The sequence below is a fragment of the Eurosta solidaginis genome, chromosome 1 (assembly GCF_040869045.1).
Source record: "Eurosta solidaginis isolate ZX-2024a chromosome 1, ASM4086904v1, whole genome shotgun sequence".
In the NCBI taxonomy this organism is placed as follows: domain Eukaryota; kingdom Metazoa; phylum Arthropoda; class Insecta; order Diptera; family Tephritidae; genus Eurosta; species Eurosta solidaginis.
In genome coordinates, this window is record NC_090319.1 from 154,978,890 (window position 1) to 154,991,242 (window position 12,353).

General features: G+C 38.9%; 1 protein-coding gene and 1 pseudogene across 6 annotated transcripts in view; both read left to right on the plus strand.

The window, feature by feature from the left end:
• stac (C2 and C2B_Munc13-like domain-containing protein staccato) overlaps nt 1–12,353 on the plus strand; it is a 2,073,982-nt gene that overhangs the window by 443,332 nt on the left and 1,618,297 nt on the right. The window lies entirely within an intron of this gene.
• On the plus strand, nt 4,719–5,419 carry LOC137238676 (uncharacterized; annotated as a pseudogene).

Consider the following 12,353-nt stretch of genomic DNA (forward strand, 5'->3'; position numbering starts at 1 on the left):
AGGTGTTAGTGATTATTTTAAAAGGGCGTGGGCCTTAGTTCTATAGGTGGATGCATTTTCGAGGTATCGCAATAAAGGTGGACCAGGGGTGACTCTAGACTTTGTTTGTACGATATGGGTATCAAATGAAAATTAGTATTTTTAAAAGGGAGTGGGCCTTCGTTCTATAGGTGTTCGCCTTTTCGAAATATCGCCATAAAGTTGGACCAGGGGTGACTCTAGAATGAGTTTGTACGATATGGGTATCAAATTAAAGGTATTAATGAGAGTTTTAAAAGGGAGTGGTGGTAGTTGTATATGTGAAGGCGTTTTCCAGATATCGACCAATTTGTGGACCAGGGTGACCCAGAACATCATCTGTTGGATACCGCTAATTTATTTATATATGTAATACCTGCCAAGATTTTAAGGGTTTTTTATTTCGCCCTGCAGAACTTTTTCATTTTCTTCTACTTAATATGGTAGGTGTCACAACCATTTTATAAAGTTTTTTCTAAAGTTATATTTCGCGTCAATAAAACAATCCAATTACCTTACCATATTTCATCCCTTTTTTCGTATTTGGTATAGAATTATGGCATTTTTTTCATTTTTCGTAATTTTCGATATCGAAAAAGTGGGCGTGGTCATAGTCGAATTTCGTTCATTTTTCATACCAAGATAAAGTGAGTTCAGATAAGTACGTGAACTGAGTTTAGTAAAGATATATCGATTTTTGCTCAAGTTATCGTGTTAACGGCCATGCGGAAGGACAGACGGACGACTGTGTATAAGAACTGGGCGTGACATCAACCGATTTCGCCCATTTTCACAGAAAACAGCTAACGCCATAAAATCTATGCCCCTACCAAATTTCAAAAGGATTGGTTAATTTTTGTTCGACTTATGGCGTTAAAATTATCCTAGACAAATTAAATGAAAAAGGGCGGAGCCACGCCCATTTTTAAATTGTCTTTTATTTTTGTATTTTGTTGCACCATATCATTACTGGAGTTGAATCTTGACATAATTTACTTATATACTGTAAAGATATTAAATTTTTTTTTTAAATTTTACTTTAAAAAAATTTTTTTTAAAAGTGGGCGTGGTCCTTCTCCGATTTTGCTAATTTTTATTATGCGTACATATAGTAATAAGAGTAACGTTCCTGCCAAATTTCATCATGATATCTTCAACGAATGCCAAATTACAGCTTGCAAATTTTTAAATTATCTTCTTTTAAAAGTGGGCGGTGCCACGCCCATTGTCCAAAATTTTACTAATTTTCTATTTTGCGTCATAAGTTCAACTTATCTACCAAGTTTCGTCGCTTTATCGGTCTTTTGTAATGAATTATCGCACTTTTTCGGTTTTTCGAAATTTTCGATATCGAAAAAGTGGGCGTGGTTATAGTCCGATATCGTTCATTTTAAATAGCGATCTGAGATGAGTGCTCAGGAACCTACATACCAAATTTCATCAAGATACCTCAAAATTTCCTCAAGTTATCGTGTTAACGGACGGACGGACGGACGGACGGACATGGCTCAATCAAATTTTTTTTCGATCCTGATTATTTTGATATATGGAAGTCTATATCTATCTCGATTCCTTTATATATGTACAACCAACCGTTATCCAATCAAACTTAATATACTCTGTGAGCTCTGCTCAACTGAGTATAAAAATAGGTAGGTAATCTGTGTGAGGATGCAATGCTTCACGTTTTTTGTGGTCTGCATGTAAAAACTATGGCTACGAATCACGTATTTCAAAAATATATGACGTAAACGTAACTATTTGATGAAATTTGATGAATCTTGAAGCTTCTAGCCGTAAAAAAGGGGTCAATATGACAGTTTATATGAAGTATATAATATATATACCACCGATCTCTATGATTTTTTCAGACAACAATATATGCTATATACGAAAGCATTTTGTGAAATTTGAAGCTTCTAACTGTTAAAACGGGGCAGAAATTGCGCAAAGTTTCTTATTTGAACAATCGGTTGTATGAGATATATACTATGTATACCACCGATCTCAATGATTTTTTCAGACATCAATATATGCTATACACGTAAGCAGTTGGTGAAATTTGAAGCTTCTAGCTGTTAAAATGGGGTAGAAATTGCGAAAAGTTTCTTATCTGAACAATCGGTTGTATGAGATATATACTATATATACAACCGATCTCTATGATTTTTTCAGACAACAATATATGCTATATAAGTAAATATTCGGTGAAATTTGAAGCTTCTAGCTGTTAAAATGGGGCTAAAATTTGCGAAAATATATATATATATACTATATATATATACTGTATATACCACCATATATATACTATATATACCACCGATCTTTATGATTTTTTCAGACAACAATATATGCTATATACGTAAGCATTCGCTGAAATTTGAAGCCACTAGCTCTTAAAATAGGGCAGTAATTACGATTTTGGTGGGTCTATCTATTTTCCTTTAAGGACTTACAATTTTCGTTTCCGTGACGAAATTAATTCATGAGAGGTATAAAAATAGGTAGGTAATCTGTGTGAGGATGCAAAGCTTCACGTTTTTTGTGGTCTGCATGTAAAAACTATGACTACGAATCACGTATTTCAAAAATATATGACGTAAACGTAACTATTTGATGAAATTTGATGAATTTTGAAGCTTCTAGCCGTAAAAAAGGGGCAAAATGAAGTGTATAATATATATACCACCGATCTCTATAATTTTTTCAGACAACAATATATGCTATATCCGTAAGCATTTTGTGAAATTTGAAGCTTCTAGCTGTTAAAACGGGGCAGAAATTGCGCAAAGTTTCTTATCTAAACAATCGGTTGTATGAGATATATACAATATATACCACCGATCTCTATGATTTTTTCAGACAACAATATATGCTATATACGTAAGCATTTGGTGAAATTTGAAGCTTCTAGCTGTTAAAATGGGGTAGAAATTGCGAAAAGTTTCTTATCTGAACAATCGGTTGTATGAGATATATACTATATATACAACCGATCTCTATGATTCTTTAAGACAACAATATATGCTATATATGTAAGCAATCGGTGAAATTTGAAGCTTATAGCTGTTAAAATGGGGTAGAAATTGCGAAAAGTTTCTTATCTGAACAATCGGTTGTATGAGATATATACTATATATACAACCGATCTCTATGATTTTTTCAGACAACAATATATGCTATATACGTAAGTATTCGGTGAAATTTGAAGCTTCTAGCTGTTAAAATGGGGCTAAAATTTGCCAAAAAAAAATATATATATATATACTATATATACCACCATATATATACTATATATACCACCGATCTTTATGATTTTTTCAGACAACAATATATGCTATATACCTAAGCATTCGTTGAAATTTGAAGCCTCTAGCTCTTAAAATGGGGCAGTAATTACGAAAAGTTCCTTATCTGAACAATCGCTTGTGGGGGATATATACTATATATACGACCGATCTCATCAATTTTTTCAGGCAACAATATGTACAATATACGAAAGTATATGGTGAAGTTTGAAGCTTCAATCTGTTAAATTGGGTAAGATATTACAAAAATCCTCTTTTTCTGAAAAATCGGTTGTATGGAGGATATATGCTATAGTGGTCCGATCCGGTCGGTTCCGACAAATGTCTAATCGGACACCCAAATACACCCGCTCACCAAATTTTATCAAGATATCTCAAAAATTGAGGGACTAGTTTGCATACAAACAGACAGACGGACAGACGGACAGACGGACATGGCTAAATCAACTCAGCTCTTCAACCTGATTATTTCGGTATACTTAATGGTGGGTCTATCTATTTTCCTTTAAGGACTTACAATTTTCGGTTTCGTGACGAAATTAATATACCATTTCATTTTCATGAAAGGTATAAAAAATCAAGTGCAAACGAAAGCGAGTTACGCCGAGCGTAAACGAGCCAACGAAATTACGCATTTAGCATTGTGCGAAAGCTCATAACCTTTCCCTGACATGAATTTTCAGATTTCCGAAGCTTTTCACGACGGGTTCTATCTGCATGTACCATTATGCTAAATGTTACGTGCAACCCTGTCGCATTTTTTTCTTTTTTCAGCTGAAGAGCCGATGTGGTGAATTTATATGTTTTAGTTATATGTTGCTCTGTGAAAATCATATTCTAGGGATCCGAAGGAACCATACCTCTAAAACGAATTCTGATGTCCCCCCTTTGGGTCGTAGGGGCAAATTTTGAAAAATCCCACTTGGAAGTGCCTATGTTTTTTGTTTTTGGAGTTTATTTTTTCTCTTTAGAAATTTATTTAGTCAGAACATATGTAAATGAAAAAATGAATTTAACTTAGTAATAGAAAAGAAATTAAAAAAAATTATTAGAAATTAGCGTTTTTACAAGCCCCTTTTAAAACCAAGGCATCACTGTGATGCATTTGCATGTCGTAAACATAGTTGTGTGGGTTTTTTATTCAACCGTTTTAAAAAATGAAGGTATCACTGTGACACAATTGCAGATCGTAAAATTGCTCGTGTTGTTTTTTTAAGCCACCACAAGACACAGCAGGTAGAATTGAAATAACCCCTACCAAAAGTTCGACCCAAAGGGGGGGACATCACAATTGGATTTAGAGGCATGGTCCCTTCGGCAAAGTTTCTTATTTTGATCCCTAGAATACGATTTTCATAAAGCAATGAGCGATTTTTAAATCGGCCCGCCCTAATGTACACACATATATGGGTTTATGAATTTGCTTGTACAGTTGACCTTCTTCAACTGAGACGCGTAAATCTCTATATGACCGCGTCATGTTTTGCAGATTTTCATGTCGTAGACACAATAAGCTTTGGCCTCAACATGAAGATTGTTTCGGAATGTTTGGGTCTCTAAGCAGGCGCACCATGTATTTTGAAAAATGTTCTACAAAGGACATGGTGCAGCACTCGTGCTGGTATTGCGCCCCAAAGACGAAGTTGACATCTACTCAGAGTGTTCCATTAAAACTACGAAGGTGGAAGATGTAATCGATTATAATCTTGATGAGTTTAGTCCAAGCTTAAATGTCGTATTTGGGCGTGGACCTGCTCTTGCAGATATTTGTCAGGAGTTAAATAAGACAGCAGATGAAATACGTTTAACCTTAAAGGCAATTGCATTTTTAAAATTGAAACATTGGGTATTGTAAACACAGAGACCTTCGTTGAGGTGGCGAAAACTAGTGATATGATTATGTTGTTCAATTGTCGCGACTACCTCGGCAGGCTATCGTAATAAAGAAATGGCTTTAACGAATAAAGCATTAGCGGCTGCAACAAAGATTAAAACAGATTTGAGTGGGTTATTAGAAATGCATTTTATTATGCAATCCGAAGAGCAAGCTGAAGTAGATGTCCAGTTTTATGATGCCTTTGGCGGGTATATAAGGTGTGGTCATAATTATTGTTGTAGAAAAAATAAAACGCTGAAGATAAACTGAGAAGTCCGCTGAATTGCTTAAGAAATGGAAGTCATAATCAGAAATATCACAACAGCTGGGAAAAGTAATTATATTTTCAGTTTAGTAAAATTAAATTGTTGTTATATTAACGTAAATTGTATTAAACAAAAAATTGGATTTGGGCCACTCACAAATATGATATTGAGCGTATGTCGGAAGCCTATAGAGTGGAAGCGTAATACAAGTTTCACATTCAAGTGGCTGATGCATACCAAGCAGGTAGTCACCAAGCAGATGTGTCAGCTTGAAGTGTTTGTTGGGCATACGTATGGCTAAGCGTTCGTCAAACAAATCTCCCTTTAACTAACATAAAGATAAACTGATGGACGTCAGGTACACGAAACAAAATCGCAAGTTGACCGGTTTGACGAATTCGACGCCATATTTTAACGATAGTACCAAGTTGAGAGTTTTATTTGCCAAATTATAAGTAACCTTTGTACTTTATTAGCCAGAATCCTTGAATAAGACAAAAGAGGGGACTTATAGGGTCATAAGCGTCCGTGCTGGTGGAACGGTCAGCAAAGTTTCAGTAGAGGTACACCTAAAGGTATTAAATTAATGATTACTCGATTGATGTTGTTGTTGTTGTTGTTGTAGTAACAGTGCTTCGCCCCATCCAATAGGTGCGACCAATCACAAATTGTCATCAATGTCCTCTAACGGCAGTCCAAGGAAACTTGCAGTTTCAACAGGGGTGGACCATAATGAGAGGGGTGTTAGGGGCGTTGGTATTACTCGCCAAGGCAGTCGGAGCGACTCGGGATTTTTCCCGACCAAGGACTGTCATTTCAGTGTAACCCCATTTAATTACTCGATTGATAGTTTCAGTTTGTTTAGACAACTAATAACCACTGATATTTGGGTGTGAGATCCATACAAAGAAATATTAAAGTAATGTAAACTAATTTGTGTGACTGCAGGAAAGCAAATAAGAGGAGTAAAAATCAACTCAATAAAGCAGCCATTATCATTACTTCCCTCCTTAATTATATTAAACTTTCGTTTTTCACGATCAAAGGAATCTGATGATCTGACCACATTGGTACGTGAACTATTAGAATACTGTTTTGCTTTGTGTTATTTTTATGACAGCGTATTCATGGAGATACACTTGCCTTTGGCAGGTACTTTTTTTTTTTAAAACGCCAAGTTTTATTATTAGCGTTTGTCAGTGGACAATTCCGCAAAAAGCTATGCTGGGAATATTTAAATATTTTATATTGCGATTGGATGCTTGATTGAACTTATTCTCAAAAATACGGCAGATAATGCGCGCATCATATCGTGGGGGGATTATGGATGCCTAATAGCGGGTATGGTAACCCGAACTACTTTGGTGGATAACAATACATGGAATAATAGTCACATAGCTTTGGTTGGCACGGCCATGTCATCTACTGAAGATTTATCGTATGAAATAGTGACTTCCTTGAATGGGTATTACGTGTTTGTTATATTCGGCGGAGTCATTGGATATTCTAGTGACAATATGACTAAATTTCTTTCGTTAACTTGGTACATTTCAGATTATTTTCACGAACGTTTGTTCTGGGGCAGCTGGGTTTCTTGTGTCTGGTGAATTTGGGTTGATTCGTTGGAAATTAAAAAAATAAAGGGCCGAAAGCCCTTAGATTCTGTGGCAGATATCGGATCTGCGTTAGGTTATTGTTTGGCCTCGTTTCGGGCGAACGAGAGCTGAGTTTTGGAGTGCGTTAGGGGCAGGGGGGGGGGGGGATTGCCGCGGTAACTTTTGATCTCGAAGGGTCGGGCAAAATCGACTCCAGTATTCGTGAATGCACGGCTGAATGTCGTGCGTTCGCGAGGGAGAATACCCATAAGCTGCGTCTGAGCCCGCTTTCGGTGTAGGGTGCAAACTTTGCAATTGTGAATTGTTGCCCTAATAATGGTTTTTACATTAGGCATCCAGTGGCGGCCACCGTGGTGTGATGGTAGCGTGCTCCGCCTACCACACCGTATGCCCTGGGTTCACACCCCGGGCAAAGCAACATCAAAATTTTAGAAATAAGGTTTTTCAATTATAATACAATTTTTCTAAGCGGGGTCGCCCCTCGGCAGTGTTTGGCAAGCGCTCCGGGTGTATTTCTGCCATGAAAAGGTCTCAGTGAAAACTCATCTGCGTTGCAGATGCCGTTCGGAGTTATCGCGCCTTACATTTATTTATTTTATTTATCCAGTATTGGGTGCGTATCAGACGTAACATGAGTTGGTTTTCCCTATGCAAACTTTGCTGATGAAACATTAGGACTGTTAGACGGGATAACCTGCATTTGTATGGGAGGAGGTTTGGTTGGCGTTCATTAAAAGCTAAATCCTGTGACGCCCCGAGTCGCCCTCCTACCCGAATTATGCTATCTTGGTCTAAGGAGGGATTAAGTGAGAGTATTGCACTTTCCCTTCAATTGGTTTTCCGGCCTTCAAATCTTTATATTCTGAACTGTAATGCTGTTTCTGATAGATTTTAATTAAAAGTCGTGTAGTGGCCTTAACTTCATCTCGGGGATTAAGTGCGACATGACATGGAATGATTTTTTTTTTTCGGGGTGAGTTCTTCGGTAGAATCTCATCACATAGGACAGCACTCGTAAAGCCCTTGGTAGGTCAGAAAATAGAGAGAGAAGCGGTGCCTTCTAACCATATACTCTGCATGAGTATTTTTGCCACAATGATCAAATGGCGCAAGCCAGCCAAAAGGGTCGAAAAGTTTGGCTATAGCGAATAGGATGGCGGGTTTGGTGATGTTCTCGCCATTCTCTAAAGCTCGTGCTTTGAAGTAAAACATGTCTGAGTGTGCGTTCCATCGTATTCCCAGTGCCTTCACCGAACTAGCCTCTTCGAACGCTAGGAAGTCCTCGCTGAGGAAATCCGTTTCGGGGATGTCCTGAAGAATTTCCTCACAATTTGATGTCACTTGCGCAATGGAAAGCCAGCTGAGTGTAATGCTTCGCGAATTTCGTTCCTTGCTTTGCTGGTTGACGCTATTGTATGTCCTCCAGATAAAACGGTGTCCTCATACATACTCTCTCGTAGTATACCTGATGCTATTGGGTGGATATTTTGTACATAATCAGCCAATTGCAGAAGTGACCGTATCGTGAGATAGGGGGCGCAGTTTACACCAAATGTGACAGTCTTTAGTTCGTACAAACTGATAGGTTCGTTCGGGGATGTTCGATGGACAATTCTTTGAAATTTGGTGTGCTTTTCGTTCACCCAAATTTTTCGATACATCTTTTCGATGTCGCTATTGAAGACGAAACGGTATAGTCTCCATCGTAAGATTAGTATGGGTAAATCGGCTTGTAGAACTGGGCCTGGGAGGAGAATATCGTTTAAGCTAGTGCCATTCGCCCTCGGGCTCGAGGCATTAAATACTACGCGTACTTTGGCGGTTGTACTTTGTGCTTTTACAACGGCGTGGTGGAGCAGGAAATGATTGTCCGAATCGTCGGATGGTATGTTGTTTTTTATTTTCCTTATATGTCCTAGCGTTTCATATTGTGACGACACTCGTAAATACTCTTTACCTAAATCTGGGTTTTTTATTAGCCGCCCCTCATTTCTGAAGAATTGAAAGCAGGCGCGCTTCAGTGACGGTCCTAAATTAATATTATTAGGGTAATCCTGTCTGAATGGTAGTGACACGGTGTACCTTCCATTCTCACTTCGTTGCGTTGTTTCGTTAAATAATTGTTCGCAATACCTTTCATCTTCATTCAATATTTTATTTTCGGGCACATTTTCTACCTCCCAGAAAGCTTTCAGTTGATTGTCCAACGCAACCTCGTTGTAGAAGGACTTGATGCTCTTCGTTGGATTTGGTGCTTCAATATGACCGGTTAGTATCCAACCGAACACTGTCTCTTGGGCCAGAAGTGTGTTACGCACATTTTTCTTAAGGCCACTTTATATGATTTGGAGATATATATCTCCGCCAAGTATGAGGTATACGTCTTCGTCGACGTAGAACTTCTTGTCTGCCAAAACCAAGTCTGGGAATGCCTGCATAGTCATTGCGTTGATATGGCAGGATGGAAGATTCCCAGTGAGTTTAGCTAGAACGAGAACGGGTGTAGTCAGGCTGAAGCAGGGATACACTGGTGAACGTAATTCGATGTTGGATGCTTCTTTCACCTGAGCTGACACCGCATTTGTGATGCCTGAAACCTGGACATGCGTTTTCCTCGCTGGCACATTGACTCTGCGTTTCAGTATTTCAGTTATAAAGGAACATTCTGACCCAGAATCAATTAATGCCCGCGCGGAGAGGTCGGTACCATTATGGTGATTGTGTACGCGAGCAGTTCCTAATAGCACACCTCTTCTGGAATTTGCATGGCAGGATTTGACATTCGGCTTCGTAGAGGAAGATGGTTGTCTCCACTCCTGTATTTTCCGTGCCTGTGCCGAAGTTGATGGGGTATTATCCACATCTTTGAAAGGGTTGTGTACCGCAGTTTTCTGAAATGTATCCGCATGCAGGACGTGTGCTGACGAGAGTGGCATTTGGAACAGTTGTACGAATAGGTGCACCTCGTCACTGTGTGTCCTGGGGATAAACAGTTCAGGCAGCCATTTGTGGATTTAGCGAATTTAATCCTTTCTACCGGGCTTAAATCGCAAAATCGTGAACAGTTGCGTAATATGTGCTCCGTAGATTTGCACATTTTACACATTCATTTTGTGCCGTAAAACAGGGAGCAGGAGGGAGCAACACCAATGTCTTTTGCGGAAATAAGGGGGCCACTCGCCACTTCAAAGTTAAAGTTTATTGTATAATGAGTGCGCACACTCGACGAGAAGTGTAAAAAATCAGTGAAAACTGTTGTAAAAAACTGTGTCGATTGAACTAGTGAAAATTAAAGTGATCAAAAAAAAAAAAAAAATGAAAATTGACACAGTCGTATGGCGTGGGATTTTAATATGAATGTGAGGTTATGTGCACCTATTCCTTGTGCTGTGTACGGAGAGCCTTACCGCTGGTGGGAGGACAGACCAGATAGTCACAAGGAATCTTAAACGACGTTAATGCAACGCGTTTGCACTTATTTTTCTTTTCGGCACTAATTTTTTTTTACACTTTTCGCGGTTAGTTAGAAATCACTACGCGTGTGGCACACAGTATATGAATTTTGTTTTTGCACGGGTTTTGTTTATTTTATTATAATCAGAAAAAAATGTGGCAAGAAATATTGCACTTACTCTGGACTTTCTTGGTGATTTGTATTCTGGTGATGATGTGATGATGTGGCAAAGATGACTTGTGGTGTTGCCGCGGCTTAAGCTGGCTGTCGATTGCTTAGTGCTTTTTCACGTTTTGGTATGATGTATAATATAACCTTTCACTTTTTTTTGGTGGTATCGCTGTTTATTGGCTAGTAATTTCCCAGGTAAATTCTTGTGACAAATTCGTGCTGTGTAGGCTGATATTATGTCGTGGTTGTGGACTGTAATTTGGGTGCTGTATTTCATATTGGGTTTGGAAGAAAAGAAAGAGCAGACGAGAATTTCTCGTTATAATGGGTGAACTTTATTGGGTAAATATATAAATAACTTGGGTGCAATATTACCTGAGTGTATTTGCAGAAAAAACGGCAGAGATCGCTGGCGACAGATGTGAGCTGGTTGACTGCTAAAAACCAAGAGGCTGGTTGTATCTAAAACGACAACCGTTGACCCGCAAAATCCTCCGTTTTGGAGGGGAAAGGCACCCACAAATCCACTCCGATATGCATATGCATGAGTGCTGACAAAAGGCACCCATATACGTGCATGCACATGCATGCACATGCATATGGCGGTGATGGTGTGGGTGGTTATAAATTAAATAGAGAATCGAGTATCGAATTGCAGAGTTGCATTAGGGAGATCGCAATCAGATGCGGAAAAGTTAGGCATGCTGCCTAAACACCTACTCCAACGACCAGTAAGCTGCCTTCAGGTACCATTGTAAGCGGTCGTCCTGTGAGAAAATGGGAAGGTGATAAATAATCAATATCTGTATCAGGTGCTGCGCCGAGTGGCCTCGAGTTGATAACAGCTTCAATTTGCGTCAGAAGCGTAATTAGCTGTTCAGTTGTAGGGATAGTGCTGCCAATAACGCGACGTAGATGAGGCTATTGTCATCTAAGTATGGTGTCAATTTTGTGATCTTTGACCGACTACTTATGTCCTGATGCTGGCGAAGTTATTCGATTTCATCCTTGGAACACCGTTGGGCATAGCGCAAAATTTCGGTCCGGTTAATTTCATCGTGCGTTAAATTTATGGAAGCGGAACATACCGTGCGTTTGCATATACGGTTAATAAATCGACGAACATAAGCGAGAGTTCGTAATAGTTGGTGCCAAGATGATACTCGTTCAACCAGCAAGCTCAATATATCATCTTCAGCTTCGTTTTTAGATACCATGGTAATGGCGGTAGGCTGAACTTCATTTGCAACTTCTGGAGCTGTATTTAAAAATATGTTCTGCGTTTTTATTAAAGTATTGTTGAGTTCTTTTTCGCTGTGTAGCCAGTTTTGTCCCGTCCAGAGCTCGAAGTTTATGAGTTTCTCAGCTGACATTCGTCGTGATGCACAATCAGCTAGATTATCTTTAGATATTTAGCCGAGGCAAGCAAATTGTCTTTAAAGGGGCTACACGAGTTTTCCCCGCTATAAGAGAGACGTTGGACTGGCCTGTTTCATTTAGGAAGCGGCAATATACTGCGGCTGTATATGCTTTGATCGAAGCATCTGAGAACGCATGTAGTTCCAATACATGTTGACTATTAGGAGCGAAACGGGTGATAGTTAAATCGCTTACATGATTTATGCCTTGTTGGTATGCTGCCCA